The sequence below is a fragment of the Fukomys damarensis genome, unplaced genomic scaffold (genome assembly GCF_012274545.1).
Source record: "Fukomys damarensis isolate Sample0158 unplaced genomic scaffold, DMR_v1.0_HiC HiC_scaffold_36, whole genome shotgun sequence".
Taxonomy (NCBI): Eukaryota; Metazoa; Chordata; class Mammalia; order Rodentia; family Bathyergidae; genus Fukomys; species Fukomys damarensis.
The window spans coordinates 40,366,672-40,375,192 of record NW_022900948.1 but is presented as its reverse complement, the minus strand read 5'-3'; the positions used below and the strand labels follow the sequence as shown (position 1 = coordinate 40,375,192).

Here is an 8,521-nt window from a genome sequence, read left to right as displayed (position 1 = left end):
GGATCGATTTCTCATGATCTCTTACTGTTTTGAAGAGACCTCTCTTTTCATGGTCACTGACTGCAATCTTATCTTCTATATCTGAGAGTCTATCTTCGCATTCTTTTATTCTGTTACGTACACTTTCAATAGAGTGTTTAATCTCCTGGATATCTGTTTGAATCTGTTTTATGGATTCCATTTCTTTCCTATGTTGGGCGTTTACTTTTTCCATTTCTTTCTTAGGCTGGGCCTTCATGGCTTCTATCATGGTCCTGAGCTTATCTATTTTTTTGACAGTTTCTGCTCTAGAGTCTTGAATCACGACTTCCATTTTGCTCACTATCTCTGTGGTTATCTGGGAAATTATTTCTGTTTTGAATTTTTCTAGAGCCTGATTGATCTGTTTTGTTACTTCCTGTGCTTTGAGTTCAGGGTGTCCTGGTGGTTCACTATCAGCCTTTTTGTCCTCATTTGCCCTACTGTTTGCCATTGGTGAACTGGAAGTCTGTCCTTGTGTCTTGCTTAAGTGTTTTCTCATTTTTATTTTTGTTGTTGGACTGTCCTTGGTTTAATCTCTGGGTTATCACCCAAATCTTCCTGATATAGTTGTGCCCTAGCTTCTGTGTCTCTAACGACCCACAGACATTCTCATCTTCATAACATCAGAGAAACAGCTCATCAAATCAACAGCAATGCTTTACCCCAACTGATACAATCAGCAACACATTAATATCAAGCACAACTTTGACACTGACCACTGGAGGTAGTTACTAGTCTATCACCCTTAAATCATTTGAATTAAATTGAAATCAAGAAGCAGTCCAGAACATGTCTGCAGTGAACAAAATTTCAATATAGTGTATTTACCATTTAATGGCTCAGAGAGAGTGAGGATGCAAGACCCCTGATCTCAGTTAGCTGATGGCTGAACCCCCTGACGCTGACTGACCTCGGGCTGCAAGGCCCAGGTTGAGTTCCCCATCCTTCTGAACAGTTGAACTCCACAACGTTCTATTACAGGTTTCCCACGCCCTTTCTTTAAAGATGTTCAAAGTTGGGAACTCAGAAAAATACCCTTGATGACCACCTCTGCCTCTGCAGAGTGGGTCCAAAGACTGGCACAGTCAGGAGGTCTGAGAGTGCGGGGTGGGGGGGCAGGGGGATTATGCGGGTTCATGGGTACCTGCGTGGCTACCTTCCTGGCACTTGAGTGATGGCTGCTGGGTCGGGAGCTGGCATGGTTCTCCTTCCCGGGGTGGATTGGAGCCCAGGCTTCCTCCTGGCACTTGAGTGATGGTGGCTGGGTCGGGAGCAGGCGTGGCTCTCCTTCCCGCGATGGATCGGGGCCCACCATATACTATTGCCTCTCTGCCACCCTGCGTTGGAGCCAGCTGATTATGGACTGAAACCGCCATAAACTGTGAACTAATTAAGCCTATTCTCCTTAAAAATCAATCAATCAATCAATCCTTGTTTCAGGTGGGGCCTACTATAAGTTTGGATGGTTAACAAAATAGAAATACAGTTTCTTTAAGCGACGAATGAGTAAAACTTGAAAATTGTCTGTCATGAAATATGATAAACATTAAACGTAATTGGTTTAAATCATGGGATGGGATTATTCTTTTTCATCTCATACTTTTTAAAAATGTAAATATTTTAAATTTTTTCAAAATAACATATAAATGTAATACATGCAGTTTTGTGCTTGTAAATAAATGAGGACTTCTCCCAAGTAGGAAATGGTGTTACTAGAAATAGATGTATGGGAAACTTACTTTTTACTCTATATAACCTTTTGTGCTGCAAGTTCCCAAATTCAGTCCCAGGTACCAAAAAAAAAAAAAAAACAAAAAAACCCACAAAAAACCTTTTGTGCTTTTTAAATTTTATCTTGTGTATATAAATTGTCACAGTTCCAAAAGTGAATGAGAATATAATCCCATAATTTAAAAAGCACATGGTTTTGAAAAAGTGAGGATTGAGGTGTAGCCCAGCAATAGAGCTCATGCTTAGTGTGCATCAGGCCCTGGGTTCCATCCCCAGCACAAAAACAACAATCAAACTCAATCAATAGTTGTTCTCTAAAACATCCCTCTTACCTTGCGCCCTGGTTTTCAGAGGCAGACACTTTGATTGCTTCTGGTTTTCATTCTCCTGGTGTTTACCTCCATTTCTAGGTTAATACACTTACGTCACTATTTCTTGGTTTATAATTTGTACATTTTCCTTGATATTATCATGATAAATGAAGATTTCATTTGCCTAAAAGCTATTTTTTCCCAGCTTCATAGTCCTCATAAAAATAATACCAGTAATAGCAGTGCTAATAACAATGAGCATGTATGATTGTTTGCCATTTCCTAAGCTTCTTCCAAGTACTTCACACATACTATCTCATCCCTTCTAGGCTTTCTGAGTTTCCATGGCCAGGATGCTCAGTTTCTCATTGCTTATTTATCATGTATACCTAAAGCTATTGCAGTGCCTCCCGCTGCCTCCCTCTCTCCTCCCCTCCCCTTGCTCTCCCCTGCCCTTCCAGTTCCTCTCTCTGTCTTTCCTTCCTTTAATAGTTCATTACCAGTGATTAAACCCAAAGCCTTTATAATGAACTACATACCTGGCCTTTTTTTTTTTTTTTTGCACTGGGAATTGAACTCAGGAACTTGCACCAGATGCTGCACCACTGAGCTAAATCCCCAACCCTTTTTTTTGAGACTGGTTCTCACTAAATCACGAAGTTGCTCAGGTTGAGCTTGAACTTGCCATCTTCCTCCCTCTCAACTTTCCAGAGCGCCAATAAGCTACAAGTGGAAAATTCCAAACCATGAAACTTGTTTTAACAGCAAATTTTGTTTTTGTTTTTTTGAGATGGATCTTGCTATGTAGCTCAGGCTGGCCTCGAACTTGTGGCAATCCTTAGCCTCCCAAGTGCTGGGATTATAAGCATGTGCCACCCCACCTGGCATCAGCAAAATTATTTAAAACATTGTATAATACAGCCAGGCATAATGTTGTGCAGTGTTGTTGCGCCTTCATCACTTGGGACACAGATAGAAGGCTTGTTTGAGCCCAGGTATTGGAGTCCAGCTTGAGCAGCATGGTGAGACCCCATCTCATAAAAGAAAAATAAAATTACCTTTAGGCTATTTGTATAAGATATATATGAAACATAAATGAGCCAGGCACAGTGGCTCACACCTATAATCCCAGCTACTAACTAGGAGGCTAGAGCAGAAGGATCAGGAGTTTAAGGCCAGTCTGGGCAATGGAACAAGACCTTGTCCAAAAAAGTGAATTTCATATTTAAGCTTGGGCTCTATCTCCAATATACTTCATTTTATACATGCAAATATTCCAAAATCTAGAAGCTGAAACACTTATGGTCTGAAGCATTTCATACTCAACATGTATTCTCATTTTACAGGTAAGGAGCTAAGAAAATTTTGGGGCCAGATTATGTTTACAATTAGCAGCCAAGCCAGTCTGCCTCAGAATGAAGTCCCTTCATCCATATACCATAATGATGGTACCTTTGACTCCTAATTTAGTAAGATGAGGATGTTACCATTCCTACCCTTTCTTCTTCTCTTCTGATGCTATTCTGATTCTTGAGTCTTTGTGGTTTGTTCTTCCTGTTCTGAACTTCACAAAGGTGGCTCATTTTTCATTCATCTACTTTGGTACACGGGGTAGATCATTACTTTGTAGAATTTTTTTTCTCTCAGTATTTTGTTCCAGTCTTTTTTCTCTGGCATTCTGTTATTGATTTTCTCTTTTATATTTTCTATCTCTTAGTTTTTCATTTAGCCTTCTAAAATATTTTTATCTTATACCTCTCAGTGATTATTTCAGCAGTCATAATTTTAAAAATTTCCAACTTCTTTCTTTGTTCTTATGTCCTTCTCTTTTTGAGTCTTATTATTATAAATCTTGTTAGGGAGGGGTAGAGGAGATGAAAGGAAGGCAGGGGAATAGGGAAAAAAGAAGAACCAAGATACATCATGTAAAGGTACACGTACCCAATGATAAATGTAAGTGTATTGTATACCTAAAATGTACCAATAAGAGAATTTAAGGGAAAAAAAATTTAAATTATAAATCCTGAGACTTCTAATTTAAATTGTTAATTATGTCCTTTAGCCTGTTTTCTGAGTTTACCATGTTTTTGTCATGTTACAGACTTCCTCCAATGTCTAAAATTTTTATTAAAGAAGAACAAAACAGGGGCCTTGGATTTAGCTCAGTGGTGCCACCACCTGCCTTTCAAGTGCAAGGACCTGAGTTCGATCCCCAGTACCTTAAAAAAGAAGAAAACAGAAAATCTAACCAGATCACTGTTTGCTTGGGCAAATTTTATTGATTGAGAGATTTTCATTATGCTGAGCAGGCTGACCTTACTCTGAGACCATCCCTACATAATCAGTGATAAAATAAGATTATCCAATTTCTTTGATGATAAATTTCTCTTTACTTTTCTTGCCACCTAATCCTCTCCTTCCCTCTCTCTTCTCTGTACCTGGGAAGGTAAATGTAACAGGAGATATTGGGTATTTGGTGTGGGGATAGTGGAAAAGTGATTCTTACTTAAACCTTTAATTGTTTGAAACTGCACTTTCATTCTTTTTGTAACTTCTTTGGGTTGGCTCTTTTCACATGTAGCCTTGTTTCCATGTTTTCTAGGTTCCAGCATTCCCTTCTCTGTTATTTTAGTTTATCCTTCCAGGCCTACCTTCTCCCCTCTTACCTCTGTATACTCTGAGAGTCACCTTTATGGGCTGGGCAACCAGATATGTGCCACAGCAGGGGACTGCAGAGAGGATTGGATATGGTTCTCCTACTCTTGGCCTAGGTTTTAGTCACTTTACCCTGCTTACAGCAGCAGGCCTAAGAGGTGACCAATTAGAGTGCTTCAGCGTTGCTTGTTGGCTTCCTGTCGCTCTGTTCACAACATTATAGTTCCTTTATTAAAGTCTTCACAGTAACCCATTTGCATGCTTCATCTGTTTTTTGTAGGTTGTATGTTGCTGGGGATGGAACGCAGGGCCTTAGCAAGCACTCTAGTGTGGAGCTACACCCCCAGCCCTCCCACCAGGATTTTGAATGACAGGAAATAATAACATATCTGATATTTCTTCATATAACAATGATATTCCTTATTCTTATAGAAGTTTGTTGAAATCTCTCATCTGTGGACCTCCTCCCTTTTTATTTCTTTATATAATGGAGGCATGGGAAAGCAAGATAAAATTCCTTGCTCATTGCATCATGCATTGCTTTTTTATTATGTTACTTTTTTTTCCTCATTGAGTTTATTGGTACATTTTAGATATACAGTACAGTTGTATTCACTACTGGGATCTTGTACCTTTACATGACAGGTCTTGGTTCTCATTTTTTTCCCCTTACCCCTGCCCTCACTTCACCCCCTCCATCCCTCCCCATTTACAAATACTTCATTTCCATTTTTCATTTTCTCATATTTTATTATGTTACTTAAGAACAGCTCTATTGAGATATTATTCAAAATGAAGATATAGAATTCAGTGATACCATTCACAAAAGTAATAAAAATGCGAGACCTTGCAATATGTGAACCAAGAAGTGTAAGACCTTTATGAGAAGAGTTATAAGACTTATTTAATATTTTTGGGCCAGGGATTTAGCTCAGTGGTTCCGGCCCCTGCCTCCAAGCGCAAGGACCCAAGTTCGATCCCCGGTACCAAAAAAAAAAAATTTTATTTACTATTTTCAACATAAATGGGAAGGATACTTTAGCACTTAGAATTATGAAAATGTCAGTTTCTCAAACTGATCTATAGATCTATTCAGTCCCCATTAGAATGTATTAAAATTTCTTCTGGAACTTTGATAAGTTAATTTTAAAGTATACATTCATATTCCTATACAAGGAACCAAGAATACTTCCTGAAAAAGAAGAAACATACTGCATTTATTACAAAGCTATTGTAATTAACCATATGTTAATGAGGAGTTACAAAAATAGACCAGTAGAACAGAATGAAGAGATGCAAGTGTAAGGGAAAATTGATGACTTCAATCCCATTTCTGCCATATTCACCATAAAGCACTTATAAAATCATTCAGACTAAATTTGTTACACATATCTGAATCTCAGTTTTGCTTATAGTTGAGTTAAATTTGAAAATAAAAACTTTAAATCTTTTAGAAGACAGTACTAATTATGTGAATGGATTTCTTTAAAAAGAAGAGAAGCCGTAATGATAAAAATAAAGATTAAGCTGGGTATGGTGGCACACATCTGTAATCCCAGCATTCTGGCAGGCCAAGGCAGGGAGATTGCAGTACTCAAAATTAATAAAGGGCTGGGGATGTACCTCAGTGCACAATCCCTGGGTTCCATCCCTGGTACTGCCAGCAAGCAAGCAAGCAATAAATAAATAAATTAAATAAGGATTCACTTAAAAAACTCAATAAAAACGAGGTGACAACTCATAGATTATGATAAAAAGTATATCACATTGCTGGGGATTTAGCTCAGTGGCTCCGTGCCTGCCTTGAAAGTGCAAGGTCCTGAGTTCAATCCCTAGTATGGGGATCACATTGGAACTAATGACTGACTATTGCATTTTTCAAATGACCTTTTGGCAGTACAGCTCTAGTAAAACGTAACTGACTAATTTGAGTCAAGTTAGCTCCATGTACCAATAGCCATACCCACAAATTTTTTTTCCTTACTTTTTTTTTTGGTACTGGGGATCAAACTTAGGACCTTTCACTTGCAAAGCAGACAGCAGAACCACTGAGCTAAATCCCTGGCCCAGTTCCCACACTTTTTTGGGGGAGGGGTGTTTTTTTGAGACAGGGTCTTACGATGTAGTTGAGACTGACCTACCTGGAACTCACTATGTAGCCAAGGCTGGTCTCGAACTCTCAGTGATCCTCCTGCCTCAGCCTCCCGAGTGTTGGGATTATAGGTGTGTGCCACCACACCCGGCCTTCCCACAAATTTTTGACACATGTCTGACAAGTATCTTCTTCTGAAGTTCTGCAAGAGTGCCAAATCCTTCAGTTCTTTCCCTGACCTAAAAATTATGTCCCACTGTAAGAATGTATTTGGACCATCTTTAGTTATTCACATACTTCCACTTGAAGAGATTTTGCCTTGAGGGTGAAGCTAAGTCTTAGGGGAGATTTATGGCTAGCATTTTTCAGTGGTATATTTTATAAAGTATTAGTAATTGTTATATCTTTGAATCTTGGAAGTTCTTTTTTTTTTTTTTTTGGTTTTTTTGAGACAGGGTCTCGCTATGTAGTGAGACTGACCTGGAACTCACTGTGTAGCCCAGGCTGGTCTCAAACTCACAGCAATCCTCCTGCCTCAGCCTCCTGAGTGCTGGGATTATAGGCAGAAGTTCTTGAATTCATAGATTTTTCTCTTCTCTTTTCCAACTGCTGCAGACAGTACTTTGTTGAGTTCATCTTTTCTTATAGTATTTTGTTAAGTGCAGCTAATAGCATCAAGTAGCTAATAGAAAGATACTTCTCCCCAGCTTCTTTGTGTAAATCTACAAGTTCATTACTTATATTATCTATTTTTGAGTTATTGTAGGTCATTGCAGTTTTAACACTACCTTATATTGGTGGGTTTTTTTTTTTGGCTTTTGACTTTTGCTTTTGGTAACAATTACTTGCTATTCATTCCCCATACAGTTATGTTATACAGTATTTTTATTATGGCAACAACCTACTCCTTCTACCAATTTTTGTACTAGCTTTTCCTGAGTAAGGCTGCTATAGTAAACCCCAAAATTGGATGCCATACTACAGTAGAGATTAATTTTTTACTCCTGTGTTAGTTGCAATGTGTCTGTGATCCAGGGTCCATTAAATGGCCTTTCTTGGTGTTCCAGGCTGAAACACATTGTTCTTACATCAGGGAGAAAAGTGAAAATGGCAAACCATGTAATGTCACTTAATCTCCTGGGACAGGATGTAGATCTGTAACAATTATGTTTCATTGGACAAGCAAGTTAATATGGCGAGGCCCATATGAAATACTCATTTCTCAAAGACATGACTATGAGTCACCTGGCCCAAGGACAAAGGGATAGAATAGTTGAGAACAATAATACTACGTGTACACTAACTCTACCATGTGCCCTTCCCCTGAAGTACTACTTTCCAGTTGCTGAGGAGAAGCATTAAGAAGTATCAGTATGTAATTGAGTACTCATAAGATCAGGGACAGGGAAGGATGCTAGGGTCCTCCTGGGAGAGATATCTACAAAGGTCCCTGAGAAGGAGCTGTTAGAGGTAGTAGGAAGATGAGGAAAACGTGTCCTGGACCCTTGTTATACAATAAAGCTATTTTTGCTTCAACAACTAGAACTTTTAAAAAAAGAAATGCAAATCCATCCTTCCTTCCTACCTTCCTTCCTTCCTTCCTTCCTTTTTTCGAGGCCGGCAGTGGCACTCGGATTTAGCTTGGTGGTGCCACCATCTGCCTTGCAAGCTCAACGGCCCTACTTAGATCCCCAGTACAAAAAAAAAAAAA

General features: G+C 38.9%; 1 protein-coding gene across 3 annotated transcripts in view; it reads left to right on the top strand.

Annotated features, from left to right (window-relative positions):
• Positions 1 to 8,521, top strand: part of Scai (suppressor of cancer cell invasion) — a 152,127-nt gene that overhangs the window by 86,703 nt on the left and 56,903 nt on the right. The gene's annotated exons all lie outside the window — the stretch shown is intronic.